This window comes from Apium graveolens, unplaced genomic scaffold (assembly GCF_009905375.1).
Source record: "Apium graveolens cultivar Ventura unplaced genomic scaffold, ASM990537v1 ctg24, whole genome shotgun sequence".
NCBI classification, from domain to species: Eukaryota; Viridiplantae; Streptophyta; class Magnoliopsida; order Apiales; family Apiaceae; genus Apium; species Apium graveolens.
The window spans coordinates 47,598-64,045 of NW_027417638.1; the positions used below are offsets into that span (position 1 = coordinate 47,598).

The 16,448-nt window shown below is 31.2% G+C and overlaps 4 non-coding genes across 4 annotated transcripts; all 4 read left to right on the forward strand.

Moving 5' to 3' along the window:
- The first annotated feature begins 6,221 nt into the window (after window positions 1–6,221).
- Window positions 6,222–6,437, forward strand: LOC141700476 (small nucleolar RNA U3). Its single transcript, XR_012566365.1, has one exon. It is a non-coding gene; the product is annotated as a small nucleolar RNA U3 (small nucleolar RNA).
- A 1,616-nt stretch (window positions 6,438–8,053) lies between these two features.
- On the forward strand, window positions 8,054–8,249 carry LOC141700456 (U2 spliceosomal RNA). The gene has a single exon (XR_012566350.1). It is a non-coding gene; the product is annotated as a U2 spliceosomal RNA (small nuclear RNA).
- A 3,009-nt stretch (window positions 8,250–11,258) lies between these two features.
- LOC141700479 (U2 spliceosomal RNA) lies at window positions 11,259–11,454 on the forward strand. Its single transcript, XR_012566367.1, has one exon. It is a non-coding gene; the product is annotated as a U2 spliceosomal RNA (small nuclear RNA).
- A 2,235-nt stretch (window positions 11,455–13,689) lies between these two features.
- LOC141700471 (U6 spliceosomal RNA) lies at window positions 13,690–13,792 on the forward strand. The gene has a single exon (XR_012566360.1). It is a non-coding gene; the product is annotated as a U6 spliceosomal RNA (small nuclear RNA).
- The last annotated feature ends 2,656 nt before the right edge of the window (window positions 13,793–16,448 follow it).

Consider the following 16,448-nt stretch of genomic DNA (forward strand, 5'->3'; position numbering starts at 1 on the left):
GAATGATAGCATTTATTTCATCATCACCATAATGCACCACCATTAAAACCGACAAAAATACCATCAACAGTCTTGGGCCCAATTTTACTTCTTTGAAAATTTGGGAGCCCTATTTTTTCCAAACACTCCTACAATTTGAGGTAACTCAAGTTGGGATTAAAAACCTTCCATAATTCATAAGGAGTTTTATCTAATTTTTTTATGCGGCATACGGTTAAGCACATAAAAAGCATAAATAATAGCTTCACCCCACATATTAATGGGCATTCTTGAACTAATAAGCATATCATTCTATTTTTAAGAGTTCTATTTTTACGTTCCGCTATTCCATTTTGTTCAGGCATATATGATGTTGTAACCTCATGAATAATCCAATTAAGTTCACAAAATCTCTTTAGAGTTGTTCCATCGTATTCTCCGCCCCTATCTGATCTTAACCTTTTAATTTTTATATTTAACTGATTCTCAAATTTAGCCTTATAAATAAGAAATTTTTCTTCAGCCTCATCTTTCGAACTCAACAAGTAAAACTTTGGTGTATCGAGAAAAATCATCCACAAAAGTGATATAATAATGTTTACCTCCTCTACTCATAGTGTTCTTAAAGTCACCTAAATCACTGTGAATCAATTCAAGAAATGCTGATGACGGATTTCCACTTAATTAAAGGCCTTTTTAGGGTGTTTTGCTACAATACATACTTCACATTTATTAAAAGATGTATTATTGAATTCAACTATTAAACTAAGTTGTTGAAACCTTTTGATAGAAGCAACATTGATGTTACCTAGTCTAGCATGCCATAAAGTAACAAATTCGACAATATAAGCAGAAACAGTAGCAATTTTATTCTCAGTCAAAATATCAAGTACAAATAGTCCTCCATTACAAAATATTTGCCCACTATTTTTAGTAAGAACAAGTTTATCATATTCAATAGTCAATTTAATACCAGCTTTTTTCAATTTGCCCACCGTTTTTTTAGTAAGAACAAGCTTATCAATAAAAATTTGTATAAATGTTGACTTAAAGCTAAAAATACGGCTTAAAATCACAAGTTGATAAGATGTAACTTATAAATTAACAAATTTATAAATATTGACTTAAATTAATTCTATTGTATTTTTATTGTCATCACTTATAATACAACTTATAAATTATATTACGGTAATATTCTAACTCATTTCCATAAAAACAAAATAGAGCTCCGCTAAATAATCTTTGAATGACAAGGATGAAATATGTCATCGGTATTTAAAATCAAGCATAACTCAACTGTTCACCAGTTATGCGCAATAATTATAAAATAAGGGGGCTGTTTCAAATTTTACTTTAGTAGTTACTAGACATTATTCAATAAAATTATTTTTATGTATCATTGTATCATTTTATACATTAAACACATTGATATTCCCGACCAATCTAACAACAGAATTACAGAAGAGGTTGAATGAAATTCTGGTTTCTTTTTGGAAATTTAAAACTTCTTACGAATATATATAACAGTGTTTGAATAAGTTAGTCGCAGATAAGAAATATTCAAGTATTCAAAGACAAAGTAAATACACAAGGGTGTTTAATAAAACTTTCTGGTGGATTTATACTTCCACTAGAGATATATATAAATGTAGAAGATCTTTGTGATGCAAAAACACACAGCTGCTGAACTTGAGAGTTCTAAAGGATACAACTTACAAATGCTCTCTAGTTCTTGCTTGTGTTGACTGTGTCGATCGATATTAAGTCTTTACTACACTTGGTTTATATATCACCAAGTTACATGTGTAATATGACAAAATATAAATCTATTGTTTAGGTCTAATCACATGTTTCTTCATTTCTCTGTCCCATGCAATCCAGATAGATATAGCATCTTTGAATGTCCCTGTTTTGCATGAAAATGTAAATGCTTCTTGATCTTCATAACCCTAATTATAGGCTGCCGCATTCCTTTTGTATACAATCAACCCATGTGACTGTCAAGTCGCTTTCAACTGCTATTTAAATGTGATGTTCCTTGAGACTTGAGCATTATCCGTTGAGTCTGTTATGGATCATCCGTTGAAGGTGCCTTGAATCATCCGTTGAGAGCTTTGCAGATTATCCGTTGATAGTATTTCCTTAGTAGTTGATACCCTTTCACTTATGCAGAAGTACAAGGTATCATCTATTTATAATTAGCCAACATGTTTTGCATATCTTACTGGTAGTCAACATGACTTGAAATGTCTAACAATTTCTAAACCTCTAAGATATTATAGTATACATGAATGAGCTACATACTTGTTTAATACAAGCTACTCCATCAAAAGATGGTTACACAAATCATTTAACTTAACTTAGAGTGGATTGTTAAGTTATCATCAAGTTTACATCATATTCATAACACACATGTATCTGTGCACATACAAGTTAGGGGTCTTTTAAGAAAAAAATATTTTCATTATTTGGAACAAGGGTAAGGCTGCGTACGGTATACCCTCCTCAAACACTGTCCTCTACGGTATTTACTGGGTACAGTTGATTGATTATTTGATTGACTAAATCACTTTGCTAGGGAAAAAAATATTGCAAGTGATTAAAAAGAACAAAATTAATATTTAACAATCACATTTTGAATCTGAATTTAAATTTTGGATCACTGGATTAACATACCTAACATAATTAGATACGCACAAAAAGTTCATTGGGTGGGGTTTTATCCGGACTTTAAAAAATCCGATTTTTTTCAAAACGGACCGGCCCCGAGTTTTAAAAAAATTTGGGTCGGACCGGGCCTACTGAGAAATATAAGGCCCGTTTTAGACTCGCGGACCGGGCTGGATCGGGCCGAACCGAGCTTTATTCGGGTTTTTTTATTTATATATTAAAAATTATTTTTATATTTTATAACTCGAATTATGAGCAGTTTAAATATCAGAGAGAATAATATCTTGATATATCAGATATAGTAGTTTAGACACCAAAATAAACAATTATTTTTTAATATAACATATATAATTATGTACAACTTGTATTATGCAAAATCTGTATGGCAGCTAGTTATCAGTATCAAACACAAGCTTGTTAGTTAAGCTTGGTAGTTTTTATTTCTCTCTAGGCATTCTTGATACACTAAGTTGCCTAATTCATATATTTTGTATAGTCACAAACAATATAATTTAGAGTTGGGTTCAGTGGAGACCAGTATTATTTTGAGACCTGGAGACCTATATAACTACAGTTACATTTTTGTCAGATTGTGGGGTACAGATGAGTGAGAAACATGATTAATATTACTTATAAACCTAAGTAAAAAATGTAATGTAACATGTATATAAATATTATGTTAAAAATATATTAAAAAAATAGAGTGCTGAACTTTGTAAATATAGTGAAGTAGTTTAAATTGTAAAATGATTAAAATCATACTGAAAATTTTATTTAAAAAAATAGAGTGCTGAACTTTGTAAATATAGTGAAGTAGTTTAAATTGTAAAATGATTAAAATCATACGTGAAAATTTTATTTAAAAAAATAGAGTGCAGAGCATATCGTACAACTTTATAAATATAGTGTAACTTCAAATTATAAAATTTAATACATTTAATTGCAAATAAAAAATATAATGTAACCTGCAGAATAAAATATTATGTGAAAAAATATATTAAAAAATAATGTGCAGAACATATTGTAGAACTTTATAAATATAATGTAGTAATTAAAATTACAAAATATAATACTTTTAAACCTAAATAAAAAACATAATACAACCAGAATAAAATATTATGTGAAAAAAAATATATTAAAAAATGAAAGAAAGAACATAGTGCAAAATTTTATAATTAGAGTGTAGTACTTAACATTATAAAATTTAGTACTTTAAATCTAAATAAAAAATATAATGCAACTTACAAAATCAAATATTATGTTAAAAATATATTAGAAAAAATATAGTGCAGAACTTAGTGTAGAATTTTTTTATAGATAAAATGTAGTACTTTAAAATCTAAATAAAAAATATATAATTTAACATGCAGAACACATATATGTGAAAAATATATTTAAAAATAGAGTTTTAATGCATAACTTAGTCTAATAAAAATTATAATGCAATATATTTGATGTGGAGTAAATGACAATAAAAGTATTTATACATAAATAAAAACTTAGTACTTTTAATCCTAAATAAAAAAAATATAATGCAATCTGCAGAATAAAATATTATGTGAAAAAACTATTAAAAAATAATAATGCAAAATAAATCGTAGAACTTTATAAATAGAGTGGAGTACTTAAAATTATAACATGTAGTACTTTTAAACCTAAATAAAAAATATAATGCAAGAATAAAATATTATGTGAAATATTTAAAAAAATAGAGTGCAAAATATATTGTAGATTTTTTATATATAAAGTGTAGTATTTTATATTCTAAATAAAAAATATTATTTAAAATAAACAAATAATATTTGAAAATTATATTCAGAAATAGAGTTCTAATGCATAACTTAGCTTAATAAAAGTTATAGCGTAATATATTTGAGTAAAGAAAAATAAACTACTTGATCTATGTAAAGTAATACACTTGTAATGTAATATGAGTCGGTCCATTTCATCCCTATAAACAGGACTCCAAGTCTCCAAATAAAACACAGACTCCACTAAAATTTTGTCATATAATCTAAATTATAAATTTAAATAAGATGTCATTTGCAATTTATAATAATTTACAACTAACTTAGTAATTATCTTTAATACTTTTTATTTTGGTGAAGAAAACATAAAATCTTAACAAAATAAATAAAATCTTAACAAATAAATCGGCAAATAATCATATATACCTTATTGCTTCTAATATTATAATATATTTTTTAAAAAATTTATCAAAAGTATTATATGTTCAAATTTTATATAAAAATTTCAATTTTTTAATCAGACTTTTCAAAACGGCCGAGCTTTTATCCGGGTCGAACCAATTTTTTATCCGGGTTTTTTTAGATCCGGGCTTTGTTAAATCTGGGCCTTTATCCGGATTTCTCGGATTTCGGTCCGGACCAAATTTTTGATAAAAAGGAGGTCCATTTAAAGCCCACGGACCGGGCTGAATTGAGCCGGAATTTTTTCCCGAATCAAAGTTTTCGGATTTTTTTCGGATCGGATCGGATCGGATTTGAAATCTCTAAACATAATAACAATGTAAACTATTTATATTGGAGAATGTCAAAGAAATCAAACGAGCGATTTCATATGCTAATTTTATTTTAAAAGAAAATAAGAAATCAAAGAAATTACAATAAGATGGATTGGGATGTAAAAAGTTAGCATCTCAAAATAGGGCACCAAACTTATTTGGTAGCATCAATTATCAAAATATTATTATTTTTTTTTAAATATTATACAACTTTTTGAATATCTACTTGTAAGTCCAAAGTATGCATAAATTGCAATAATTATGAGTTGATATTTAAACACGCATCAAATTGGGATCACATAAACACGCATCAAATTGGGATCACATGGGGTTCATATATGAAATAAAAAAGGTAAATTAATGAAGAACTTGAACAACCTTTAAGTTGTCCAAAATGTTCGTAGATATGTACCCCATCAGTGATATGATATTGCTGCTTATATTTTAGTACATTTCAAAGGGCAGGTACCATAATGGATTCAAGAATCATCAACTGTGCACCTGAAACAATCAATTGCAACATATATATTAGCTGGTTAAGAAATAGAGTGCTTCCTGACCGACCTATTTCCGACCAACAAGTCGACAACTGTCAGGGGTCAAAAAATTTCCACAGGAATTAACTCTGTTTTTGTAGTGATATATATCATGTCCAGTTAAAGATGTCTACATGTTTAAAGTTACTTTAATCCTACAAATGGGTAATGGAAAAAAACTAGGGAAACAGAAAACTGATCATCTCCTCTCTACTAATTCAATTCAGGAACTAAACTCACACCAAGAATCACAGAAAATCAGATACCCTTGTCAAGCACGACACGAAACTACAAGACTAACATGATTTTGGAGGACGGTGGTCGCACATAAACAAATGAGTTGGCAGATAATGACCTTGTTATCTATTGCAGGCTAAGTTTTGCCCAGCTTATCTTTTCAGAACTTAAAAACATACTCAAAAGAGTGTTACTAGAAACTCGTGAATATTCCACATCGAAAGAACTTAAAACAAGTACTATAAATATTAGCAAAATGTGCAAGCCTTTAGCTTACGACCTTACTTGAACAGGATCTGTTCTATAGTAATCATACCTCCTTATTCTTGATTTCTAAGGAGACAGGTGACCAAGTCTGGTGGATGAATAATGACTGCAGGATCAGAGCAGTGATTAACAGCACTGCATGGTCAGTGCACCATTCAGAGCCGTAGAGGATCCTTCCCAGCTTGGTTCTCCTGGCTGGTGGTCTTGCAGTTGTCTGACAGACCTCTAAACCTTTTTTTTCGTGATGTTGCTCAGAAATTTTCAACCTGCCAAGTATTTTCTTTTCACAATTTATGGTCTGCCACACATATGATCGAATGAACTATTGGGATGAGTCAAAATTTCTGAAGAAAAAATACTTACCTTTCTATAGCTGAGACAAGTTGCAAAAGGAATCAAGGCTGATTGGCACGGACACATTATCACGAAGAAGTTGTTTCAAATGTCTCTGCAAAGTGTTTGCAGGTATCGAAGAATGATTTTCAACTGTTATCTTATTGGTTAATTAATGAAGTATGCGATAATAACTTTACTGTTATCGGTTTCTTAATGAAGTATGTGACAGTAATTCATATTTATGCTTTGTATAATTGTATATAGGGTAGCTAAACTGTTAGAAGACAGCAGTTATTATCAACAATGCACCATTTTGTAGCTCAAGTCGACAGATTTCTTAAGATTGCATAAAAATATCCAATCCTACATAATACACTGGGAAAAGGAGAAAAATCGGGGAAATAGATTAACTGATCATGGAAATAAGAGACACTTTTCAAGCACATCCAAGCAAGACATATTACATTGTTAGTACCAGCTAGTGAAACTTTGTGGAAGCTTCGATTGACCTTTGGGAAGTAAATTACAGATTGTTGAAGTTAAAATGAGAGAATTTGTTATACCACCAGAATTCCTGGAATTTCTTTGGAACTCAGCTTGCAAATATATAATTTAACCAAGATGGTCAAAACAGCAAACACAATTTGGAAGCATGTCTGGTCATTTCCCATGACTTCTATTAATTAATTCGGAGTTCATATCGCAAAAGGACCATTTTTAAAAACACTCCAACACTCTTTTCTTACTAGTCATACACTCGGACACTATTTCCAAAATACGAACAAGGACCATTTTTCTTACTAGTCATACACTCGGACACTATTTCCAAAATAGGAACAAGGACCATGTTTAATGTATCTTTGCGCTTGGGGCAATGACGCAATGACGGGGCTAGTGAGGTACTAACCGAGGCGCGTCCCAAACCCCCTCCTTGGTCTTGGCTTCGTCATGTGCCATTGAGAATTTCTGGAAGGGTTCCCTCTAAACCAAGGTAAAGCCCTACAATTCTAAGTTAAATTTATTTCTTGGCTATCTCTAGATATGTTTAGGAAGGCATTAAAGGCAGCATGAGCCACCCAAACCAACCTTACAGAACTCTTAAACTTGTTTAAAATTAAGATAACAGCAAAAACCAAGGAAGCTTATAAATCAGAAGAGGATACATGATGACTTTATGCTAGATTATACATGATATAATCACAAAAGTTGCAATGATTTTTTTTTTAAAAGAAATTAAAAAAATAGAAGCGTAAAAGTATAACCATGTTCATCTAGGTAATCAACAAAGTTAGAACAGCAGATTATGGACTACAACTAATAGTTCATGAATCAGTACTATAGACTTGAAAAGAAATCAATAATGAAGATCTTAAAAGCCAGGACGTTTTAGTTCAAAAGGCAGACTGTGTTTTGCAACAAGGTTAATTTCATCCCTCATCGAAGTCGACAGAGAATATATAATTTAAGTGTTGTATAAAAGCAGAGCTGGCCTATTTTTAAAAGCATACCTTTCTCGGCCTTTTGGCTAAGATCAAGTGTAGTATCTGTTCTTATCAGTTTAATATCTGATATGTGGGTCATTGGCTCACACGATATTAAATTAATTTGTTAAGGGGGAAGATCCTTCACAATAGCTTGCTATTGGGTTCTTCAAGAGTCGCTCAAGTGTTGCACTACTGCTTAGGCCTGGCTCACCCCACCAAAACATAGTTCAATGTGTATTAATGACAATTAGCCTTAAAATTATGTTCTAATACAGTTGATTAAAAATCTTCGGGAGATAATAACATCTTGTTTTTAGTGACTGAGCACGGTTGTGTAATACCAAACAAATTATGGAATACCTGTGAAACTTTTTAGCTTGGGGTGAATAGTCTGCTTTTCAACACTCTTGAGGAATAAAAAGATGCCATCACTCTTTATAATTATATCGCTCCTGCATCAATTCTGTCACCGATGAATTGTATTAAATGACAAAGAAAAGTTTCACAACAGCAAACAGGGAAAAGAATATAAGCAGGCAAACTGTTATTCATTCACACAACCACCTTTTACATTGAGTTACCGTTATTTATTTATTCGTACAGGGTGGCTCTGAAAATTCAGTTTATAGCAGATGAGACAAATTGTTTCAAATTGTTTTTTAAAACTATTTTTAAAAAACTAGTTTTTTTAAGTGAAAAATGAAAAAATAAATCAATTTAATATATCATCTTAGTTTTAACCAATCTCGTGAGATCTCATGTCAAATTTTGAATATTTTTAAAATCGGGACAATACCCAAAAACAGTAATGCGCTACCAATGAAGTTAGTAATTTTAATACAAATAATCAATTGACTTGATCCTATAAAGACCTCAAACACATTAATTTATATTAACATAAGATATTAGAAAATTTCACATTATTGGTAAGATATTCTCGCCAGTCTTGTAATTTAAATTTACTAAACGTATAATCTGACGATGTTTTTTGGCGGGTCCTATAGTCAAATTTCGAGTATTTTTTGAACAATGAGCCAAGTTCTTATTTCAAATTCGAAATAAACTGAAATGCATTGACTTATTATAATTTGAACTTATCTAAATGTGTAATACCAATATAGATTATTTATATATAAGTGATTCTATTTTCAATATTTTCTTTAAAAATCATAATGTACATTTTAGTTACTTTTTATAATAAAAAATATGTTAAAGAGATATGAGATATATTATCAAACTAAAAAATGATTAATAAATAAGATAAAAATGTACCATGCCTAACTTTACATATAGAATTCAATTTTTTAAAATTAATTAATTTTTTAAAATAATTGTACAAATATTCAAGTAACTATTTTTTTTTTGCGGAATTCAAGTAACTATTTTTTACGAACATGCGTCTCACCCTATTTGTTTAAAATTAATAGATGCATTAGACGATTTGACGTATTTGATGGGTAGGTTGGGCCAAACATACTGAAATTGTAGTATTTTGGTGATTATCTCTTATAATGGCTTTGTTTAAGTTATTTATAAAAATGAAAAATTTAATTTTTTAATGAAAAAATTTTAAAATCTTTATTTACAAGTAATTAAATATATTGAAATATGTATAAAAATGAATCCTCGTCAGACCTTCTGTTTGTAAATAGCAGTGTATTGACTTTTTTTATGCGTACTTTTAAGAGTTTTGTCATTATAGTAAAAAGAATTGTTTCCAAACTTTTTTTTGAAATAAAAATTATAACTAAGTTTTTTATTTATATATTTTTTTAAATAATATCATTTACTATATAGTCAAACTTCCTAAAATTATGTGCAAAAAAGTCAAACAAACTATTATATAAAGATAAAGAGTAGTATTTGTAAAAAAGATAGGGCGGTCAATTTCGAATTACAGGCCGGGTTCGTGTCGGGTCAATTTCTTAAGTCGAATTTTAGGTCTGACACTAACCCGACCTGAAAAATATTGACCCACAAAATATTGAATGTTTGTGTCCGATTCTAAAGTGTTGGTTGAAGCTTGAAGTTAAGGATAGAGTTATTTCCACATTATTGTGTTGGATTGTCCTGAGTTTTGTAAGCACTTTAATCATGTGCTGATTGTGTTTACTACGAGGTATGCGAATAATGTGACGCATATACTAGCTACTTATTATATGTATAATGAGTGTATTATTCCCCTGATTTCCTTAATCATGAATTGAATCTTGATTTAAATTGTTAATGAAGTACGTTTGTTTCAAAAAAATGAACTTAATATGTGAAATATAGTTTTGAAAATATAAATTAGATATATATAAAATATAATTAAATTAGATATGAAATAGATCAAATAGAATTGAAGTGAATAGCAAATTTAAAACAAATTCATTTTCTACAATTAAAGATGTCTACATGTTTAAAGTTACTTTAATCTTATAAATGGGTAAAGGAAAAAAATTGGGTAAACAGAAAACTGATCATGGAAATAAGAGACACTTTTCAAGCACATCCAAGCAAGACATATTACATTGTTAGTACCAGCTAGTGAAACTTTGTGGAAGCTTTGATTGACCTTTGGGAAGTAAACTACAGATTGTTTAAATTAAAATGAGAGAATTAATATACCGAAGATGGTCAAAACAGCAAACACAATTTAGAAGCATGTCTGGTCATTTCCCATGACTTCTATTAATTAATTCGGAGTTCATATTGCAAAAGCTAAAGATAATTAGCATATAATAATGCAACAAAGATATTTATTGCGTTCTATAGATATGTTTAGGAAGGCATTAAAGCATGAGCCACCCAAAACAACCTTACTGAACTCTTGAACTTGTTTAAAATTAAGATAATAGTAAAAACCAAGGAAGCTTATAAATCAGAAGAGGATACATGATGACTTTATGCTAGATTATACATGATATAATCACAAAAGTTGCAATGATTTTTTTTCCAAAAGAAATTAAAAAAATAGAAGCGTAAAAGTATAACCATGTTCATTTAGGTAATCAACAAAGTTAGAACAGCAGATTATAGATTATGGACTGCAATTAATAGTTCGTGAATCAGTACTATGGACTTGAAAATAAATCAATAATGAAGATCTTAAAAGCCACGACGTTTTAGTTCAAAAGGCAGACTGTGTTTTGCAACAAAGTTAATTTCATCCCTCATCGAAGTCGACAGAGAATATCTAATTTCAGTGTTGTATAAAAGCAGAGCTGGCCTACTTTTTAAAGCATACCTTTCTCGGCCTTTTGGCTAAGATCAAGTGTAGTATCTGTTCTTATCAGTTTAATATCTGATATGTGGGTCATTGGCTCACACGATATTAAATTAATTTTTTAAGGGGGAAGATCCTTCACAATAGCTTGCTATAGGGTTCTTCACGAGTCGCCCAAGTGTTGCACTATTGCTTAGGCCTGGCTCACCCCACCAAAACATAGTTCAATGTTTGTTAATCACAATTAGCCTTGATTTCATGTTCTAAGCATTACAGTTGATAAAAATTCTGGTGTGGATAATAACATCTTGTTTTTAGTGACTGAGCAAAGTTGCATAAAAACAGAACATAAAAACTTTTGATAGAATACCTGTGAAAGTTTTTAGCTTGGGTGAATAGCTGCAACTTAAGAACAGATTTGTTGTTAGAAATTGCACTCCTGTCTGCTTTTCAACACTCCCGAGGAATAAAAAAGATGCCATCACTCTTTATAATTATATCGTCTTTATAATTATATCGCTCCTGCATCAATTCCGTCACGGATTCATATGAATGGTACGATGTCATGAAGGAATTGTATTAAATGACAAGCACAACATAAAGAAAAGTTTCACCACAACAGCAAACAGGAAAAGAATAAAATTCAGCAGGCAAACTGTTATTCATTCACACAATCGCCTTTTTACATTCGTACAGGGTGGCTCTGAAAATTCAGTTGAATACCCCCACGGGTGGGAGGATGGCAGATGACACAAATTGTTTCAAATCTCAACCTTTAAAGGATTTATCAGCTTTTACTAAATGAAACTATACTAATAACATAGAAGGCAGCTTCTCAAGATTCCAATACTGGAGACGAGAATACCGATGGTTGCATCCGTGTTAGCAAACATGTTACAATTCATGTTGTGATGCAAAGTCTAAAGTTCACTTCATAGAAAATAACATGTTAAACCATGGAATGTGCTCACCACATGTTAAACCATTTCAACACACTTAAAACAAATTTCCAAAAGGCAGGTTACTCACAACTTGGATAAATTATAGTTAAAACAAAGTTATATAAAAATTTGATGAATACTAAGAATTATGACCAAGTGGAATATACAACCTTTGGTGCCTAGGGATAAAAAGCCTCCACTCTCTAATTACAGAATTTCTAGCCAACTAATCTATAATCAAGAAACATGACATACACTATTCAACATAAAAATGTTGGACAATCACTTCTAATTTGGGATGCGACCAGCTTCTCTATATATACGTCCCAATTAGATTAATCTTTGATAAATAAATAGGCTTCATGTTGGCATACACTTGCTTCCTTATAATAACTCCCACTTGGCTAAGGGGTGCAGGAAACCGACTACGAGTCCAAGATGACCCGGAATATATTTTATAAATTTTTTTACATAAATATAAAAAAATCACAAAACGTACGGAAAATATTTGTTAAATTGCAAAATTTACATAAATATTTGTTAAATTGCAAATAGCGTTGGCTATTTAGTTTATATATATGCTTGTCCACTTGGTTTCTATATGCTGTAATGGCAAAAGTTGCCATTAAAAGTTTATAAAAGCAAGTGTTGCACGAGTCGCCCAAGTGTTGCACTATTGCTTAGGCCTGGCTCACCCCACCAGAACATAGTTCAATGTGGACTTATGACATTAGCCTTGTGTTCCAAGATTTTAGGAGGCACGGGGCTTGGAATTTTGAAGTAAGAGTAAAACATTCCCACTGACATTAATTATAGCAACTTTGATCATGTTTTTTCCCAACCACTGACAGCAAAGTTACGTAAAACAACTTAGCAAAAAAGAAAGTTGCATAATACCAAACATTTATTTTTTATGGGATACCTGAGATTGTTTCAGCTTCAGCTTGCAGTGAACATTCTGCAACATAAGTGCAGACTAACTTCAGGCAGACGATAGAGCGGCCATTTGATGCTAGAAATTGGACTTCTGTCCTCGGCTTACCACTGCTTTTCAACACTATAAAGGAAAAAAATGATGCCGTCACTTTTGATAATTGTATCACTCCTGAATCAATTGCAGTACGTCAACCAGTCACTGATCTATATGAATAGTACGATGTCATGAATGAAGTGTGTATTAAAAGAAGACGAGCACAAGAAAAAGAAAAGTTTCAGCACAACATCAAACAAGAAAAAGATATAAGCAGGAATCTAACCAGTGACTAGCTTAGAATTTAAAGAACAGTCTGCTAAAATTTTAAGCCATAACAATCCCATAGGAAAGCAACGCTCGCTCAGCTTTGTTATCCATAACATCTAATGCCTCAAGCGTTGCATGAGCACAATTATAGATTCAAAGCCTTCATGTTGGCATACACATACACTTGATTTCTTCTAAAATCTCGCACATTGGTTAAGAATATTTATTACTTATTCTTTATATAGTAACAGTTTGAGTGCATATATTGTCCCTTCGGGGACATCCAATAAAATTGGAATGATACAGAGAAGATTAGCATGGCCCCTGCACAAGGATGACACGCACAAATCGAGAAATGGTCCAAAATCTTTTTGCCAACCAAATCTAGGAAATGGACCATAGTTTTGTTTGAAAAAAGCTCCCAGCAAAACTCTTTTTGTTCAAATCTAGCCATGAAATCAGGGGTGGAGGAAATGTACGAGTCCTAGATCCCCGAATATTTTTTTTTTAAAATATTACATAAAAATAGAAAAAAATTACAATCACAATACATACGTATTTTGGTTGACTGTAAAATATTAGCTAAGATACAACTAACCAGAAAAAAATGTATTTCAAGATTTCCTTACTGATTGAATGGTCATTAGAGTGCACTATTTTGAATTTATTCAATAAAATGATGAATACAAATAAAATACAATCTCTTAATATAATACCTATTACTAGTTATATATTAGGAGTCTAATACAGTTTTAGAGATCACATGTACAATAATAGTAACAACTAATTTTTAACTACTTCTGAGCAATGGCCTACTCTACTTATAAAGTTAATTTGCACCTGTATGCACTCACCAATCCTCCTAACTTCTAAAGTAACTATGTATGCGCTCGCCCATTGTTAACCGCACAATATGCTAGTTTAGTCCTTTATTTTTGACATATTGACTAAATAGTGCAGAATTTTGATTCTCAAATCAAAGATATTATATGAACCATATCTATAAGTGAGTCTAGAAACATGCAATAAGCCTTTTATATCATGCCCTCTTGAACCTAGCCATGAAATCGCCTTCTTTTAAATGTACGACCGACAATTAAGAGATCAAAAGGTTTCTAGTTGCACAAATTGAGGTTTCCATCCTGGATTCTTAAGCCGGCTCGGATACGATATGCTTGTGAATTTAAGTTTCGAGATAAATCAAAAGTTATAATGCCTACCTCATTAAGCTACTATTGGATTCAATGAGATAGATCTGTAGCAATCAACATGATCACGTTAACAAAAAAGGATAAGTTTGTAGCAACTAACAGAATATCGTAAAACAAGAAAAAGTAACATAAATTAACTGACTTGTACAATTAGAATATATATTTGCATGCTTCATATGCATGTGAAATCGATACCACTTTCGCATAGACACGTTGAATGACTTAATGGAGGAGGTGATCTTTCCTGAACGCCGGAACCAACACGATCCCTGTTTTCGTTATCAACCTGCCTAAGTCTCAACTCCAAAAAGTTGAACACTGATGGAGGTTAAAAAGTATCTAAAGAAGTGTCACGATACAGTGTACACTAACAAAACTTTTTCAATTTAGCTAACTTTGTGCCCTCACAAGATTCATGCCCACTTATGTTTTTCACCGTAAATAGTTTTCTTTAAATTTTTGTGCACGAAATAAATTGCTTCCTTGCTGCTGCATTGAATCATATATACATTATTAATCATTTTTATTCAAATCATATTATGTAAAGCAGAGTTTTACTGAATAGATTATAGGGTGCAATATGAACAGGTACTTGCACAAGGACAGTATACATATACACATTAGGTTGAACTACAGCTTGTCACAAGCTAACAGATTACAAAGAAAGCTAGCAGCAAATAAGTTCTCAAGCGTACAATCAGTACATCCTGCACATAATTTGACCTTGCTACAAAAAACTCTAGAATCACCAATCCACATATCCAACATAGCCCACCTGGTTGAGAACTATATACAGAATTATACAAGCCCCTCTTAGAATTACCAAGTTCCATGTGGTTATTCATTTTTTTGGGACTTCAAAAGAAATTCCACATTGCACGAATAAGGTAAACAACATTATTAACATCACATATCAAAGAGCTGTCCGGATTTCTACTAATTGAACGCAACCGCGTGATCATGTGATGAGCATAGAGCAAACTATTGTTTCACATTTTACTAAAAAATAACATGTGCTTATCACTTGCAGTGGAATATTAATATCCTATCTTCAAGGGGAGTTTTGTATGGATCTCCGAGCAATTCAAGCTACAAGACTAATGCAATCCACCGACTAAAAGGGTTTACCGAACTCTGAAGTGTTTTAACAAACTCGTTCATCTGTGTCGTAATTATTTCAATATATTCACATAGTTGTTAAGTCTACAATTCCAGGTCTAAAATTTATGCAATAAACCACTATAGGGATAACTAAATCCTAACTCAAGTGTCTTAACAAATTGGTTCAACAGTGAGAACATAACTATTAAGGCAAGGGACATAATTGCATAATAACATATTACCATTACATACTTCATCATCATAACCTCTGATCTGAAGGGATGTACGAAACAAGCCCGAATGTCTGAAACAGCCAAAGGTTGATTCCCGTTTCAACTCCAAAAGTTAAATGGCTGATGGAGCATTTTCTCATGAGAAGTGATGCCTACATGTTAAGAATGAAATTTGAGCAAGAGGTCAATTAATGTACAGAATCAACTTTTAATATGTTCGCTTAAAACAGAACCAAAGCATATAAATGAAGATATAAAAAATGGAACGGAATTAAGCAAATAAAGGGACCAAACTGTTGGAAGATGCAAATGTTCATAGTCATTAGCAGAACTTAGAATTAAGTTCACGAGTTCTTTGACATGAATTGCTCATATACTCCAAAACATTGTTCTAATATATGGTTAATTTTTTCTCAACCACCCTAATGTTCGTACCTAGATCCGCCACTGACCATGAGTATTTTTTCTCGTTAACTTTGCA